The following is a 19,950-nucleotide window of genomic DNA, read 5'->3' as shown; positions in this document are numbered from 1 at the left end:
GTGCTGAAATTATTTAAAAAATTTAAATACCAAAGTCTTAGAGTATTGTGTTGTACAATATGATGTGACTTTTTCGAGGTTTTACACATCAAAATAACATTTTATTTGAAGAAAGATAATTTTATGCCAAATCATAAGGTCCATAATAAAAATTTCGTATATTTTAAGCCATAAAACTACTTAACGTATATGTATTCTTATCTGATTCATATATATATATATATATATATATATATATATATATATATATATATATATATATATATATATGTTTTGTTTGTAAGATTAATAACATTCAATAATTGTTGAACCACGTTTTTTACTAATTTTATATATAAATTATTATTATAATTAGTTAATTAGAATATTTCTAATTAACTAATTATAATAAATTAGTAATAAAACGTGGTTCAACAATTATTGAATGTTATATTATTTAATATTATAAGTTTAAACACAAAAATTATATTAATCTTTCAATCACATATTGCAGTAAAGCTTGTTGATTGTCATATTGAATAGCTTCTTGTTGTGTGTACGGTTGCACACGCATTACATTAAAGTACAAAATAGATGTAATGTGTAACCTCTTTAAGAATAGCATACCAAAGATAGCCTGGATTATAAATTGTCATTGGAATACATCTTTGTCTATAGGGCTGCTTGCAATGTTATTTTTGCTTACTGTTTATTGGAGTTACAAGATATACATAGGATATCTACAGTATGTCCATAAGATATTCCTAAGTGTTTACGCTCAAGGTTAGAACTTGATAATTGGAAACAACCATTTAAAGTTAGAAACTATTTTGAAAACTCTTTTAGAACAACACTCCAAATATCGTTATTGGTTGTCAGTAGAATACTACTTTATCTACAGACCTACTTTCGATTCCTAAGATATATAAAATACATCCAAAAAATATCCGACAATTTATAGTTATGGGTTAGACTTCGAAAACTGGAGACCATAACCAGTAAAGAATACGCATTAATGCAGTAACATGAATTTTTCTTTCTGATTATGAAATGAGTAGTTCTGATGAATAAGAGTTTCAGAAAAGTATTTTTTTAATTACATTTGCACACAGCTGAAAAATATTTGTAAAATTCACCCATTGCGGAACAGTGGTTTTTTGCGACTCTTATGCTCACTCCTATATAGAGAGTTCATAAAACAACAATACTATCATAATTAATCAACGTCGTACACTCTATGCATTTTGGGCATGTCTTCCGGCACACACATTGCATAAGATGGGTAAACAGCGTAGGAAAGTATGTACATGCTTCTAAGTATTATTTGCGAATACTGTATATTTGTTACCTTTAAATCACATATATTCTAAAAACATAATTATCGTATTTTGGTAATAAAACTCACCAATTCCTGAAATATAATTTTTCCAGTACAATATTAAAACGTATACATTACCTAATAATTGATTTGAGCACTGATTACGAGGCTAGAGAGCTGTACACGGCACGCCCGTGAAAAACAATGGCTGGCCGTGATTGGCTATCTGAAGCAATAAATATAACTCTGATATGGGTATCTATTTCCTGGAAATGCTTTTTTAGCCTATATTGATCCACAGATAGCATCGATACAAATAGAGTTTTATTACTCTGTAGGTATCTTGAATCAGTATAAAACATCGCTTCCCACTGTTTTAGAGGTCCTTCAATGGAATACAATACTATATTCCATAACACTATGTGACTAACACACTATAAATAATATTTATGAAATTATATACAAATTTAATGGTGTCTGTGTGTGTGTTTTACTCAATCCCTTTAAAACTCTTGGACCGATTGTATTGAAATTGTACATAGAATATTTTAAGTTTCAATAAGGTTCTTCTTGTACGAGTATATTGTATTTACTATTCGACCATCAAAACTTCAACTATTATTATTGTTAAAATTACACTCTCGTATAATTATAATTCTAGTTCTTTCATCTTTCCTTTATCCTTCTGCCTTTGGCTATGCATTACGTTATATATAATGAGGTAAATGCGTATCTGTCCTTTCTTATTGGCTTCTGATATTTCTTTAATACATGCTGCAATTGTTTTATTAATTACGACGCGAACACTTCGTACAAATTTATTACCACCTCGTTGCATTTAACACTTCTGAGTTTAATGAAATCATTTTAATATATATCTACAATATTTCATAGATTACCATCGGATATCCTTATTGAAATTATTTAAAGTGTTACATCATTGTTAAAGAAAAAAGGTAATATATATGACAAATAAACTTATTATTTTCAGTGTAATCTTTCATATAATATATAAGACAGGTGTATGTTTGTCGATAAATATAACACTTTCTTTGTTTGTTTTCTTTAAACTTAGAAATTGCTAAAACAAACTATATTTTAATCAACCTCTCCTCAAGATATGTATAAAAACACCGCAGTTTGGATGTTAAAAACAATTCTATCATCTTATCATTTATACTAATATACGTGCCGATCCCAAACATTGTTGAATTATGTCGATATATTTTATATTCCTTACTGTATGTATACTTTAGAACCACATGCATATTACAACGGCACTACCAAAGAGGTTGTCAGTCTTTCCGCAATTGTAGTCTGCAGGATGGAAACTTATAACCTCGTCAAAGGGTCTTGGCACTGCAGGAGAGCCAAATACCTTGAAAAAAAACTCGTTTCTCGCGGGGGAGGAAAGAATTAGCCGGCAGAATGCGCTGCTACATTTTCCAAAGGTATATCTGGAAGGGGAAGGAAGGTGTGTTCATATTTTGGCCCTTCTTTTGTAATGAAATTCCTTTAGAAATTAAAAATGAGTATCCTGGCATTAAAGTCCATGTCCAGATTAACATTAAAATGTCTCTTGATTTAATTAAAATTATAGCTAGTGTATAACTAGTAAATAATATGTATTAATAATAAGCAATAGTGTATAAATATATGTTATCTAGTTTTAAATTTGACTTCAGTTACTATGTAAAACGGTTGTACAACGAGAGTCGATTTAAATAAAAAACACGTTTATTTACTTATTTATTATCTAAATTTGTAGGTACAATATAATATTTACCAATAGTCCTGACGATGTTTTGCTTACTACACCTTCCTACCTCCTACATTTCGAAGTCTCCTAGTAACGATATAATCTCAAACTTAGTAGTCACGATTAAAACATCATATCAACTATGCACCCAGTGGTAGTACTGTAGTGATACACCATTATTCGTGGTGGCATTCAAAAAGCTCCGGTGTCACAGAGAGACGGGCATTTACCACAAATCAAACCTGTCGATGAAAGCCACTCTGACGCTATTAGGGCTGACGTGAGTGTGGCGGGACATGAACATGACACATTATTGCGAGCTGAATCCATAGTGACTTCCATTTTGGTATTGCTAAATCATAAATCGCTCTAGCACTCCATTTACACCTTTAAATAATCGATACTCTCTAAATTATTTAAATATTATGTTATAATAAAGTTTAAATGATGTAATAAATAATTTTAATATAATTATTAAATTTAGCTAAAATATGAAGTTTACCTTCTGTTATTGAGTGTTTTTTTTGCCTATTCTGAAATCCATTTCCACAGTTTCTAAGATATTGATAAACATTTCCGAACAATTACGTCTCACCATAAGTCGCATAATGGCTTTGATGAGGTTGCATGTGAAAATTTAAGCCTGTAAGTCATTTCATTCTTCAGATGTCCTGCGAATATACACACGGATAATCATACAGAACAGAAATCTTGACATCCCTCCAGCATACATAAGATACATTATGCCATCCCACTGAGTGATTAAATTACGCTTAGCGAAATTCCATGGATGGAAATGCATCATCAATGAACTTTACGCTGACTATGTAGGAACTGAGCTTCATGAAATATTTCAAGCTCGTAGGTCAGTTCGTTATCAAGATGTAGCGCGGACAGATAGACAGACTTTTCCAACTCCTGGAATGATAGTCTTCGCTAACGCTCTCTCCATGAGATTTTGGTCTTAATATGCAACCAATAACAAAGGAACGAGGTATCTGTAACATATCTTTTCCATAGTTACTTATATTTATAAGAATTTGTTTCAAATAGATATATGGCTTCTTACTAAAATATCAATACTATATTTTGGTTCCCTAATCTTATTAATGACTTTAATATTAGAAGTTTACATAATACCATATGTGTAAGCGTGTTGGACAGTTACTCAACATTTTCATTACCAACACCAACACGTCACTAAGGTAATTGAACCTCTAGTGATGATCTGCTCTCCCTCCGTAAGGTTTCAGTCCACACGAGATGCATAGTACCCTACAACGAGTAGCCTGCTCGCTGCACCATGTCACCCCGTTCCCCAAAATAACACCCAGAGTATTAAGTCGGTACAGAAATAATATACCTACTCTATAATATGGGCACTGAATGTTTCCACAGTGATATACAATTTAGTGCAAAATTAATTTACCGATACAAGTCGAAGAGTTAATGACAGATAGAAATATTTGATAACGATTAATATAAATAAACCCTTTAAACCATATTAATTGTTGTAACCTGTACTAAGTCTTGAAGATTCAAAGAGTATTAAATGAAAAATATTATATAATATTACTAGAGGATATGAATTTTATAAGTAGAGCGTTTTCATAGTTGATTAATGAGTTCCATTTGCTAGATATAAAGTATTAGAGAGACTCATTGGTTAGTCCGGATTTTGTAAATGTTGATTGACATTGAGATCAAACATAGTACAAATATTACAAAACAAAACATTAGTAACAATGGCTGTAGACTATTCAATCAGGAGACTGGATATCGGTTTCTAGTTGAATATTAGTTCAGCAACAATAGTGTGATTCATGTTGTACTCAATGTCCGCTGCTTGACGCGACGCGGCGGTAACAGTTACGTTTCTGTCTGTCACGTGTATTTTAGTAGGGCTTTCATTCTTTTTAGTAGGGCTCTAATGTTGTTTACTTGTATTTTTTAATACAAGGTTTAGGGTTATTCAATAATAATTGCACATCATGTCGTAGTTTTTATTTAGGTTAAAAGTTAAAATCAAATTATTTCATAATTTTTGTTGAAGTATAATGTCTGTGATAATCACGTACCTGATTTAAAAAACATCCAGTGCTATTTCCAGTGGTTTGTTCCTTTATAGAATGCCACGAACACTATTTCTGCTTCATAAATTGTACAATGGTTGTAGGTTACATTTGTGATGATGGAATTTTGATTTCGTACAACATCATCAATCCTTCAGGTAATTTAAAGCAGTTCACCACTATACTATATTGTATCTTGATTGTTGATTCTACCTTTGCCTCTTCAATTTAAAACTTCAAAAAGTAACTACAAGTATTGCACACTATCAAAGGGCAACATAAGAAATAATAAAACAAGAGTATAAATTCAACAAAAAGCTAGTTTCTGTGGTATTGATCAGTGTTTTGCCATGTTAATATATAACCAATCTTTACAGTTCAACTCGACTGTATAAGCAGATATGATTTATTAGCAGTTTCGATGTAACATCTGTAGATTGACGAGAATTAGTTGTCCAAAGTGGGACCATAATATGTTAAGGATACGATTTTGTCATCATTTTTCGACAATGCGAATTGAGAAGCTTCCACAATATTCGCTGTCAATATTGTGATGAGCTTATTAAAAATTTGTAAGTAGATTAACCAATATTGATAACTAATGGAATAAAATATTTAATAATTTATTAGCCAAAGAGAAAATGACGAAAGATCTCCCGAAATGGCGCGGCAATGAGTAGCAGCCGGTGAGGACGAATTTATGAGTTTCTGTAGACCTCTCACCGGACACTACAACCCTGCGTAACTGAGATTTACAATAAAGAGGGAAGAGGATGGATCTTAGCACTTCTCAATCTATACTTACAACTGCATTTTGAGTGTTAAATTGAATTACTGCATCTAGAAACAAGTCTATATTAAAATCCGCAGGGTAACAAATAAGTTTCTGTCGTATACCAATGATTTGAGGTTATAAATAATCGGCTAAGTATTAACGATGGGAGTATAAACGATTAGTTTATTTCTGCCAGTCTGTCTATATGATATCTCAAAAAATAACAGGGAATTTAAATGTTTCATGAAGCTTTATTTCTTTATACGACATCACGGAGTTTATCACGGTGCTTGATAATGTTCATACATTATCAAGCATTATTATGTTGGTCTTATCGTGGGTTAAAATGATGAAAATGAAGCATCGCAGTATAAATAAATTTGTAAACAAACTCAGTAGTTATTTTAAATTTTGACATAGTAGCACATAAATCCTAACTATCCACCAGATAGTTTCGAGAAATACTTCATCTGTAGACCGTTTTGCATGAAAATTCATTCCTGTATGAAATGGCTCATCGCTATAATGGTTCCGTATCCTTACAAGGATTTGGCTGAGCCTGATTGAAGCCCATCGTCCAGTAGGCTAGCACGATTTTGCTTTACTCAGCCGGTAGGATGTAATTCTGTATGGCTGTATTTCTGTCTCTATGTATGTAGGACTTCTCATTAGGTAAATGAGTTATTAGCTTGAAATTTGCATACATCCTCAGCGAAGCCTTTTACTTGGTAATTGGTATGGCGTACTCTGACTGGGTTGTAATTTGAGTCCTATGTGAGTTAGAAAAGGTTTCTAAGGCTGAAGTAAATTGCTTTAGCCACAATACGCAAAATATAAAAAAACTTCATCAAGCAGAAATTTTAAGTATTTTTGTTTCATATTTTATCTATTTCCTTGTTTGTATTGAATGATTGACTTTTTTATTTATTGATTGTTATTGACATTCGATTGATTTTACTCAATGAAACATCTGCCTCATGACAGCTAAACACCTCGTTTAAAGTTTATAAGGTCCCACATTTATCGAAATGGGTATATTTATATTCAAAATTTAATGAAAAACGTTGAAGATAGCAAAGTGATTACATACGCTTGTAGCAGGAAGTAGAACGGCAAGAACAGCTGACTTGGAATCATTTGATTGCAGTTGAAACCAACGAGGCGTGCTCTCATCACCACAGACCACCTCAGGTCCTCTTTACAATTTATGTTCCTGTTCGAGGCACGTATATGAGCTAGTTATTGTTACTTATAGCTGAGACAAAGCGATTATACATGGCAGTAACAGGAAGTAGAACGGCAAGAACAGCTGACTTGGAATCATTTGATTGCAGTTGAAACCAACGAGGCGTGTTCTCATCACCACAGACCACCTCAGGTCCTCTTTAAAATTTATGTTCCTGTTCGAGGCACGAATATGAGTTAGTGATTGTTACTTATAGCTGAGACAAGCGATTGTTCATGGCAGTAACAGGAAGTAGAACGGCAAGAACAGCTGACTTGGAATCATTTGATTGCAGTTGAAACCAACGAGGCGTGCTCTCATCACCACAGACCACCTCAGGTCCTCTTTACAATTTATGTTCCTGTTCGAGGCACGTATATGAGCTAGCGATTGTTACTTATAGCTGAGACAAAGCGATTATACATGGCAGTAACAGGAAGTAGAACGGCAAGAACAGCTGACTTGGAATCATTTGATTGCAGTTGAAACCAACGAGGCGTGTTCTCATCACCACAGACCACCTCAGGTCCTCTTTACAATTTATGTTCCTGTTCGAGGCACGAATATGAGTTAGTGATTGTTACTTATAGCTGAGACAAAGCGATTATACATGGCAGTAACAGGAAGTAGAACGGCAAGAACAGCTGACTTGGAATCATTTGATTTATCTCCATTCATGATTTATGTGTGTTGGTCCTATGTTCTGAAAAATATTAGTCAGTAATAAAGTGGAAAAATAACCTATTTGGAGGAATAATAAATAATTTCCCCCAAGAAAAAATTATAGAACACAGCGAACTGAGCTTATAAACTATATCCAATAGGAAATAGGTATTTTAGAATATTTGTATATTTATTTCATAGGTAACAAAGCTCCGTTTCGAGGATTGAAATCTACCCTCTTCTTCACCTTCAAAAGACAATACGTAATAAAAACAAATAATATATAGCAACCATTTGCCAAATGCAAGAGAATTGAAAACAGGATTATACTTCGAAAAATATAAGCACGTACATAAGGTCCATGGCTGTGTGGAAAGTCACGAACCGTGGACTGCACATTACAGACATACAACACCTAACATGCTATGCTTACCGTGCAATACGATTCTTATTGTTGATTATTGTATGTATTTCAAATAGGAACGGGTATAATATAATCTGCGCTATCGTCTGATAACAATACAAAGTTTTACCCCGCCTTATATTTCTTACTTCTTCTTCATAAACTGTAGTAAGTAATAATATAACCTTTTTTCTCGTGTCATATAAAAAGTATTATAAATATTTATTAATTTGTTCGAAATGTATTAGTTCTATTCACTGCGCAACTGAAAGCGCTGTGTTGGGATTTTTGTTTCCATGCCATGGAGATTGATATTCGAGCTATATTTATAGCAGAAGATAACCGGCTAGCCATGGGCGGGTGTATGTTGTGGACAACTCTCCACTCCGAGTTCACGTACAAATCACTTTTTGGCCCGTGATCGAGGTTTCATTTCCTACACAGTCTAGTTTAATATTTGTTAACAAATAACATTGTAAAATGCCTTAAATGTTGTAATAATTATATTCTAATCTTATATACTGCTTTCTTAGATTTAGAAAGTCCTTCAGTTCAAAGAAAAACTGGGATTAATGATGACTTACGGTGTAGAAAATGGTTGGTTTAAGTAACATTCCGTTTTTGTAGGGCTCTAACAATATTCATAGAATTAATTTAGAACATTAGAACATTTTTAAATGTTAATTGATAAAATTAATCCTAATTTAATATTAAAAGAAAAAGGTTTTTCAAACGAAAAATGTATTTTTGATAGATTTTCAAACAGTATAGATTAATGTCATATAAAAATAAATTACAAAATTTAGCCACCGAGATAGTTTAAACTGATTTAATTGTGTGTTAACAACAACCAACTTCATTTATTTACCTACAATACCTGATGATTCCTCGGGTCCGAAATGTACATGGTAGAAATGAAAACTTCAAAAGTGTTAGAAGATTTGATTGCCTTTCATAAAGTTAAGATAAATTGTAGATTTTGCCATATTTTTTATTTATTTTTTAATGATTTCGTACCAAGGTAGGTTTTTTTTTAATTTTTATCCTTTTTCAGCAGCTTTGCGTCGCGTAAAGTTTTCAAATAAGGTAACTGTTGGTATTCCTGTACGAAATTATTTGGAAATAATAAACAATTGAAATAACAACCTAAAAACAATTTAGCACCAACTTATACGTGTTGAAAACGTGAGATTTTCAGTTTCCGGTAATCTACAGAAATTACTACAATGAAATAGTGTGTAGCAGCAAAATTTTAGGATTGAAATTTAACGAGAAATGTGCTAGCTCTTTATCATTTCCTCTATGTAGGGTTCATAATGTTTTTTAACGCTTTGGTTTTGTGCCAACCTGCAATTATTCCTTACGAAACGTTAACCTAAAATAAATAGTTCTACACTTTGTTTCCGTTAGCAAAATATTTCTTCTATATGTTGCAAATTAAAAATTTCTCAACGAAGTTTTCTTTACATTGTATAATAATATTTTGACTCTCTATTGCACTTATTAAGGACTTTTTAAGATTTGTGACAAAATAACAAAATTAGCTAACTGTTACATTCATAACACACGTCAATTAAATTACCCTCGTTTGAAATATATAATTATCTTTAACATTTAGAATTTATAGTTTTGAAAAACACATACACTCTTTTAACTTATGCTAATTACATATTTTGTGAAAAAAATGAACGACTTTGCAGTACCTTATTGTTAATGTAATAATGGTTCCTACCACTCTCTCAATCCCCTAAGAGCGATGAAGCCTAGCTACAGAAACAATTTGTTACACCCAAACACGCGACTGAGCCCCGGGGATGACCATCCCTCTATAAGGTGTCAGCCAACACACAAGAGTTATTACCCTGCCAGTTGTCACCTACAACCGCCCGCTGCACCATGCCACCCCTCCACAATCGGTGCCCCGGGGATGACCATCCCTCTATAAGGTGTCAGCCAACACACAAGAGGTATTACCCTGCCAGTTGTCACCTACAACCGCCCGCTGCACCATGCCACCCCTCCACAATCGGCGCCCCGGGGATGACCATCCCTCTATAAGGTGTCAGACAACACACAAGGGTTATTACCCTGCCAGTTGTCACCTACAACCGCCCGCTGAACCATGTTACCCCTCCACAATCGGCGCCCCGGGGATGACCATCCCTCTATAAGGTGTCAGCCAACACACAAGAGTTATTACCCTGCCAGTTGTCACCTACAACCGCCCGCTGCACCATGCCACCCCTCCACAATCGGCGCCCCGGGGATGACCATCCCTCTATAAGGTGTCAGCCAACACACAAGAGTTATTACCCTGCCAGTTGTCACCTACAACCGCCCGCAGAACCATGTTACCCCTCCACAATCGGCGCCCCGGGGATGACCATCCCTCTATAAGGTGTCAGCCAACACACAAGAGTTATTACCCTGCCAGTTGTCACCTACAACCACCCGCTGCACCATGCCACCCCTCCACAATCGGCGCCCCGGGGATGACCATCCCTGTATAACGTGTCAGTCAACACACAAGAGTTATTACCCTGCCAGTTGTCACCTACAACCACCCGCTGCACCATGCCACCCCTCCACAATCGGCGCCCCGGGGATGACCATCTCTCTATAAGGCGTCAGCCAACACACAAGAGTTATTACCCTGCCAGTTGTCACCTACAACTGCCCGCTGCACCATTCCACCCCTCCACAATCGGCGCCCCGGGGATGACCATCCCTCTATAAGGTGTCAGACAACACACAAGGGTTATTACCCTGTCAGGTGTCACCTACAACCGCCCGCTGCACCATGCCACCCCTCCACAATCGGCGCCCCGGGGATGACCATCCCTCTATAAGGTGTCAGACAACACACAAGAGTTATTACCCTGCCAGTTGTCACCTACAACCGCCCGCTGCACCATGCCACCCCTCCACAATCGGCGCCCCGGGGATGACCATCCCTCTATAACGTGTCAGCCAACACACAAGGGTTATTACCCTGCCAGTTGTCACCTACAACCGCCCGCTGAACCATGTTACCCCTCCATAATCGGCGCCCCGGGGATGACCATCCCTCTATAAGGTGTCAGCCAACACACAAGAGTTATTACCCTGCCAGTTGTCACCTACAACCACCCGCTGCACCATGCCACCCCTCCACAATCGGCGCCCCGGGGATGACCATCCCTCTATAAGGTGTCAGCCAACACACAAGAGTTATTACCCTGCCAGTTGTCACCTACAACCGCCCGCTGCAACCATGCCACCCCTCCACAATCGGCGCCCCGGGGATGACCATCCCTCTATAAGGTGTCAGCCAACACACAAGAGTTATTACCCTGCCAGTTGTCACCTACAACCGCCCGCTGAACCATGTTACCCCTCCACAATCGGCGCCCCGGGGATGACCATCCCTCTATAAGGTGTCAGCCAACACACAAGAGTTATTACCCTGCCAGTTGTCACCTACAACCGCCCGCTGCACCATGCCACCCCTCCACAATCGGCGCCCCGGGGATGACCATCCCTCTATAAGGTGTCAGCCAACACACAAGAGTTATTACCCTGCCAGTTGTCACCTACAACCGCCCGCTGCACCATGCCACCCCTCCACAATCGGCGCCCCGGGGATGCTGGGTATCACCCCTTTGTTTGTTTGTTGTGTTCGGTATTCCTTCTTCGATGAAGTTGAAGTTTTTCTTATAACATTAAACAGAGTACAGCTATATGACTAATTCTTTCTAAACTGCAGAAGCATTAATAAGAAGTTATATGGAACCTAAACTTCCATGCGGAAAGGAACATGTGCAGAAGTTACAGAGTATATTTTTTATTTTCACTTTGTTTAAATTAATAAATTTAATATATTATTATATTATATTCGACAAAAAACTTCATGAGTGACATACGCGTGTAAAAATGTATACATATTAATTTTATGAACCATTTTTATCCAATCGTAGTGAAACACTTACTAAACTTTTTTAAATTAATATAAAAGTACGTTTTCTTACAATAGAATGTCAGTACATCACTGTTTATGATCAGTTTCACAGAGCAAACTTTTGAATGATGCACTAAATGATATTTTAGCATGTTTAATAGCATAAAGCATTGCGTACACTTTTTGAATAACAGGTTTCGAAATAAAATCTATATATATAAAAATGAATGTTTGTATGTTTGTCCTTTATGGAATCGTGAACTATTGGACCGATCATGATGAAAATTTGTACGTATATGTATTTTTCCACGGAGAAGGTTTATAAGCTATGCCCATCCCTTTCCCGATTCAGGATTCCGCCCCACTGGTTACAGAAATACCCATAAGAAATGCATTGCAGCAAACATATATTAACGTCTTTTCAAATTTTTAATCAGCTGTTCTTTGTAAACATATATTACACTTATAGTTTTAAAGCATAGAGTAAGCTTAAGAGAAACGACAAATTTTGTTTAAACTGTTTTTGCAATCACTGTTAAACATAGACTTTACTATCCAGATAATACAATTCAAATTTGACGTAAAAATTCACCTTTAACTGCAATATTTATTTAATATAAACCATGCTCATGCTTGATCAGAAGAGTAATGCAGATATCATAATTACTATCTTACGTTGGCTACAAATATAAAGAATGTTATAAAATCAACCTTAGTTGTTTTTTTTGACAGAAGTATGGTTCTCAAAACTCCGTGTGTACATATTCTCTCGATCGAGACAACAAAGCAAGCTCAATCGTGGCATCGGAGATATAACTAATTTAATCTAAAATTTATTATAGTAAAAAAAAATTTACTAAGTAATATAAGGACTTCGGTTCTTAAGATTTGCGTGCGAAGCCGTGGGTAACAGCTAGATAGAGGCAGGAATATGGTACATACCTTCATAATACGCCCAAGAGGCTCACGATGGAACGACTATCAATTATCTCAGCAATGTTTAGAATGTGATAGAAAAAGAATAAGTGAATATAGTGTACTGTTTTCAACGGGAAATTGCGTGCGAAGCCGCGGGCAACTTTTGCAAAAAATTATTGAAATGCGCAGCAAAGCGCGCCGGGCCCGCTAGTAAATAAATAAAATATTAGCTGTAAAAGGGTTTAAAACGTTTTCTAAATTAAACCCTCTACTTTAGTCAATTACTTCTACCTCAATTTGAATATAAACCGTGTATCAGAGTTTTTGCAGAAATGAAATATTCGTATAAACACGTGCTTAGCATTATTATGAAGTCGCAGTTTTTTATAGTTATTTCTAGGGTTTCTAAAATTCCTATGTTGAAGCCTGTTCTGTTTCTTCTGTTTATTAATGGCCTACGTCTTCATTAAATTTATATGCCACCAATAGCTCAAAATGTACTTTATCTCTAAATACTGATTATATTAGTTACATTTTTAATCATACTAGTTATGAACTACATAAAAATACATACTACTATCTAAAAATTTATACTGTGAAAAAGTCAAAATGTTTTACTAATGTGCTGGTTTTATAAGCAAAATCTAATTAACTCTACCCAGAACCCATATTCTAGTTTTTCATATAAACCAAAGTTGCAGTCATTCACCTCTTTTTCCAGTTTTTCCAATAAGTCGCTATAATTTAAATATGAAAAATTTAATTTAAGTTCTTGGTTACTCATCTTAATAGTGGTCTAACATTGGATAGACATATAAACTACAATACCAACTATCTTACACTCTAGATCGATACCAAGCATTGGGAGTGAGATTCAATGTAAGTACAGGAAAATGAAAAGAATGTTCATAAGCCCAAGCTTATACTCCACGTTGAAGCTTTGCCTTTAATTGAATGAAGTTTCCCTTCAGTGGATTTCGTTATTAATTAAAATTGAGGGAGAGAACTCGGTAACCAAGCCCAAGGCCTTAGCGTTTGTACTCATCGTAGGTATGTTTTGGGTGTAGAAAGATTTATTTGAAGGGCAGTAAATTTATTCATCTTATGAGCTACATCTTAAAAACTTGTGTATTTTTAAGAAACGTCACACTGCCCTAAGGCCTAGTATACGAAACTCTCAGACATGCTACATGTATTGTTACATGCGATTATAAATAGATATACTTTTTGTGAGTAAACTTAGAAACGTGAAATATTTGTCAACCGTTACTACTAAATAAAAAAAAGTTTAATATTATATTAGAGACAGTGTAAAAAGTATATAACAGTTTGATTCATTCATACGTATACATAAATTAAATTTAATCTACGCTCTCCACATTCAAATGCATTAAAAGAAGATATTATGTTAACCCTCTAACTGTATGTAATAGGTAAATAGATAAAATAAATTATTGTCAACGCATGTCATTCAATCACCTGAATTTTGGAATCGTTTGAAAATACGATATAATAATTTAATGACCAATTGCGATATCTTAAAGACATATAAACTACTTTCAGCTAACCATGCATCGCTTGAAACATTTGATGATTCTTAACAGAGGTTAATGGAAACAAACGTTCTAAGGCAATCTCTAGTGTTCAAGACACACATCCCATCCTAAAAAACCTGCGGAATACAGGAAATGCTTATAGAAAAGCGTAGAGAAGAACGTTTAACTTGAATACCCTGAAATTATTAGTTATAATTCACACTCACACTCTTATAATTGAGCAGGCTAATAATTTTGTCATGATTAACATTATTAGGTTTTTAGCAATGAAAGATTATAAAAGATACTTAAAAGATTGTAGGCTCAAAAGCGTTGGCATGTTAGGAGCGAATTAATTACTATTCTGATTAACTTCTTGCTGTACTTACGTTAGAACACGCAATTCCCCCTCAGTGCGTAAATCTAACATGTAAACTCTTTTATAGCACACCAAAAGCACACTGACGTTACATTTATCTGCAGAACCGCCACGATTTATAGGATATCCTAAGGTTACATCCATATGATATCCCTCAATTCAAAGTTCTGGATTAGAGCTCAAAACTTTGAGATCATAGGCATTTAAAGCACTCATCACTGAAATGACGGAAACTTCTATGCAATATTATATTGAACAACATAAATATTTTATGGAATTTTATAGTTTAAATTAAACAACCATAGGCGTTTAGGTGTAGGTCTTTCACTCACGATTAAAACGCGATATCACTCTATGCTATGCACCCAGTGTCAGTACCGTGGTGATGTGCCATTATTGGTGATGGTATTCAAAAAGCTCCGGTGTCACAGAGAGACGGGCATTTACCACAAATCAAACCTGTCGATGAAAGCCACTCTGACGCTATTAGGGCTGACGTGAGTGTGACGGGACATGAACATGACACATTATTGCGAGCTGAATCCATAGTGACTTCCATTTTGGTATTGCTAAATCATAAATCCTTCTAACACTCCATTTCATTAGTCATAGCTGTACTTTGATGGAATTAAAAATATTATAATCATAGTAGATAAAATAGATTTTTAAAAAGTCTCTAGATCGATTACAACGGATATGAGACGGAGATACAATGTAAGTAAGTTCAGCAAAATGAAAAGTACATCATAAGCCCAAGCTTATACTCCACGTTGAAGCTTTACCTTTAATTGAATGAAGTTCCCCTTGAGTGGATTTCGTTATTAATTAAAATTGAGAGAAAGAGAGAGAATTCTGTAACCAAGCCAGGCCTTAGCGTTGGTGTTCGACATAGGTGCAAATATGTAGATGGTGTTAGTGAGTGCATATATTATATAAGGTGTACAACATTTTGCTATTGCTGAGGACCTAACTCTACAGATAGTAAGGTATATGCTCTGAGATTAGATTCTAAAATTAAGTACCATACTTTTACAGCATTGCTTTGTTTGGTTCAGGTATTACTCTTTCTAGTGTTTTTATTTCTGAATATAACTTATTTGAAAATACTAAATGTCTTATGAGCTATATCCTAAAAACTCGTGTATTTCTGAAGCAATAACTTTATAATGACGTTGCACCTGATTTAAAAATCTCTCAAACTGTGTGATTACAAGTTAATATGTTATAAATTAAATAACTAAGTGTTCGTGATTTTTCGACACACCTGCTAATGTTCAGTGGTACGAAAAATCTGTAACAACACGTTTAAATACCTACAATCTAGTATCTTCCTCATGTAGATAGACATGTTTAACCTAGGTTGTAAGTATGTATTACTTTAGATGCCCATATGGGTAATAGACAGACTACAGGTCCCAATCACAGTGTTGCAGATTTATGTGTCAGTGAACGATGACAAATTTCCAGAAAAAAAAACTTTTTCCTTTAAAATCATTTAACTGTAAAAAACTTAAAACAAAGAATAAAATATTTATTGAATAACAAGTAAAAAAAAAAACTGGAAATCGTTCGTATCCTCATCCCAGTACATTCAAAATATACATTATGTAGAATGTCTGTGAAAGGCAAAGGGCCAAATCAAATATTAATCCAACTATCTCATATAATCAGCTGAATATAGTGGAAAAGTGCATTCATTGGCCTTATGATACTGGGAAATCGTTCGTATCCCCATCCCAGTACATTCAAAATATACATTATGTAGAATGTCTGTGAAAGGCAAAGGGCCAAATCAAATATTAATCCAACTATCTCATATAATCAGCTGAATATAGTGGAAAAGTGCATTCATTTGCCTTATGATACCAAATTAAGTGTTACTTGTAAGACATAAAGACTAAAAAGATCTTTTTCAGACATCCAAACTTCGCTTTCGTGAACATGGAAGTTGAATGTTCTCGACAGAGGTAGTCGGAGACCCCTTATAGAACACTAAATACCTTCAGTGGTGAGGCCTATCTTAGAGTAATGATGGCAGTCGCCGATTTTTTTATCTTTTCAGACGATCATGACTCTAGATTGCAATCGTCTAGTCTGGGACAGCACCAAATATCTGACGCTGCAATCGGAGGAAAGTGAACTGGAGCTAATTTAAACATTCAAACTGGATTAACCTATCCTAAAATAGCTACGTCAATGTAGAAAACTTGGATGCTCCACCGTGCTTGGAGATCGTGTCACAAATATTACGATTTAAATGTCACCTCAATTGTGCCTCCGATGAGATAGTCAGACTGTCACTTCACCTAGCGGAACATAACATGAAACATAACATTCAAATACAAAAAGCACTTATGAAAAGCGTAAATGAGAACATTTTACAGGAATCGACGTGGATTTCTAGTTATTATAGTGATTGGCTTCTTGCTGTACGTACAGTTGCACACACATTACCTCGAAATATAAAATGGTCGTAATCCGTAACCTTTTTTAATAGAACACTTAGGATCCCAGACGTTATAGATTGCCATTGAAATGCGCCATTAAATATAAAACAAATTAATAATAGGATATTTAATGCATGTAAATAAGATACTTTTAAAAAGTCCATAAGATTTCCCTCCATTTAAAGCTCTGGGTTAGACTTAGAAAGTTGGAGACCGTATTTATTTAAGTGTGCGCACTACCGAAGTAACATCAATTTCTATGAACAATATTATTGAACCACGCCAATATTTTATGGAATTATACTAGCTCAAAAATTATAAAACTATAGAAGCAGAATCCTAAAATTGGAAAGAAGGAGGTTACTAGATTTTGCAGGTTTAAGCAAAAATTTTAGAAAAGTATTTTTCTTATTACATTTGTACAGAGCAAACATATTGAATCCAAAATTTATCTCTGCGGAACAATGGTCTTGTGTCAAATATGTACCCAAGTAGAGTACTAAAAAAGCCACGATACCATCATAACTAATTGTCGTCATACACTCTATGAATTTTGGGCATGTATTGTGGTAATTGTCGTCATACACTCTATGAATTTTGGGCATGTATTGTGGCACACCGTAGATACCACATAATGGATAAAAGGATCAGAAAATATATGCGCATGCTACGTGGTATTACTTATACTGCAGTAGAGCAGGTGAAATGTTCCCTAATATCTTGCATTGAAACATAATAGATTGTTAATTACTGATAAGTATTACCTAATAATTTTCTTAGGGCATATATTGTCCGTTATACAAAATACAAGGCATTGATTAACAAGTGATTTGTGCATTAAGTTCGGGACTGGAGAGCTGTCCACGGCACGCCCGTGAAAAACAATGGCCGGCCACGATTGGCTATCCGCCGTTATAAATATAACTCGGATATGGGTATCTATGCTCTGGAAATGCTTTTTTAGTCGACATTCATCTACAGATACTATCGATAAAAATACGGATTTATTACTTCAGTTTAATCTATTATTACTAAAGATTTAATACTAAGGTTAGAGGACTTGAATCAGTACTAAACATCTATTTTTTTAAATTTCATAAATGGATTACAATATTATTATGCACTAAACATAACGTAGCTATGGTAAGAAGGCTTGATTCAATTGAATTTTGAGTTTAGTTCCAGTTCACCTTCGTTTTATTGCAGCGTTTGGTATCTGACGCTGTCTTAGATTTGACTACTAGAAAGTCGACGACCAAGAAGCTCAAAACGAAAAATCTACATCATTTAGATATCAGAGACCACTATAAATAGGTGAAATTGTAGCAGTGCCATTATCTCATTAGGTACGAAATTGAGTGCACATGATTAAACATGACTCCAAATTCCAGGGTCAGTACGAGACAGTGTCACGTGCCAGTCGCTACAATAAAAGGAAGGTAAACTGGAGCTAAACTCAACATTTAACTATATCCACTATTGGATCTTATAAAATTTAAAGTAAAATTATAGGTTATGGACAATAATATAGATATTTAATTTTGTCTCTCTGGGTGTGTGCATTTTATTCAATTACGTAAAAACTACTTTACCGATTGTACTGATATTTTATATCGACATTCTTGGGATTCCTGGTTAACATATAGATCTATTCCTATTTAAAACATTCCTCCAGGTTTCGTCCCTCTGGTCAATAAATATGCGAAACATTTATCTTGGTCACTAAAGTGCAGCGAAAAAATATTATTAATTGAGAAAGCCTATTCAATGTAATCCAATGGTCTTTACAAAAATATTTTTACGTAGCACGACCTTATAAATTAAATTATAAGGACGTGCCATTCTAATTTTTTTACCTTTATAGTCTTAAAAGCATAGAGTCCGCTTAGTAGTAAAACCACTTCTTATTTCAAACTTTTCATCAACAATTTATTTTGAGTAAGTTAACTTTAATATAACATTATTTTAAGGCAATAACTTAAGTGCCTTAAAAGCAATAAAGAAATAAGATTACAGTGGAAAATAATTGTAATTTCATTATTTAGAGTAAACATAGCATCCTCCAACAAATATTACAAATTCGGTTGACGCACACTGTCCGGAAATACTTCTTTTTATTTAATAAAAATAAAATGTCGATTATGTAATAGAATAACATACTGCACATATTTTATATTGATATATAAGAAAAAATTGCAAGAGCTCCCATTAATAACATTTTTTATTAGTATAATTGCACATTGTATCTACACTATAAACAAGAAATTATAAATAAACTATAAACAAGAACTTAATAACTTCAGAAACTTCGAAAAATTACGGATCATTCAATCTTAACAACATCTATTAAAATAATTTGTAGACCGTTGATACAGTCTTAATCAAACTGAGGTAGACTTAAATAATAGCCTGTATCATTACTATCATTTAGGTATAAATCGCGTCGAAAAATTGATAACACAATTAAACTCTTTATATACAGTTGGCCTTGCTGTGGAAATCAATCTTTAGCCAACGTTGATAAGCTAAAACTGGCAGAT

This window comes from Homalodisca vitripennis, chromosome 6 (genome assembly GCF_021130785.1).
Source record: "Homalodisca vitripennis isolate AUS2020 chromosome 6, UT_GWSS_2.1, whole genome shotgun sequence".
NCBI classification, from domain to species: Eukaryota; Metazoa; Arthropoda; class Insecta; order Hemiptera; family Cicadellidae; genus Homalodisca; species Homalodisca vitripennis.
This window is presented reverse-complemented; position numbering follows the sequence as displayed.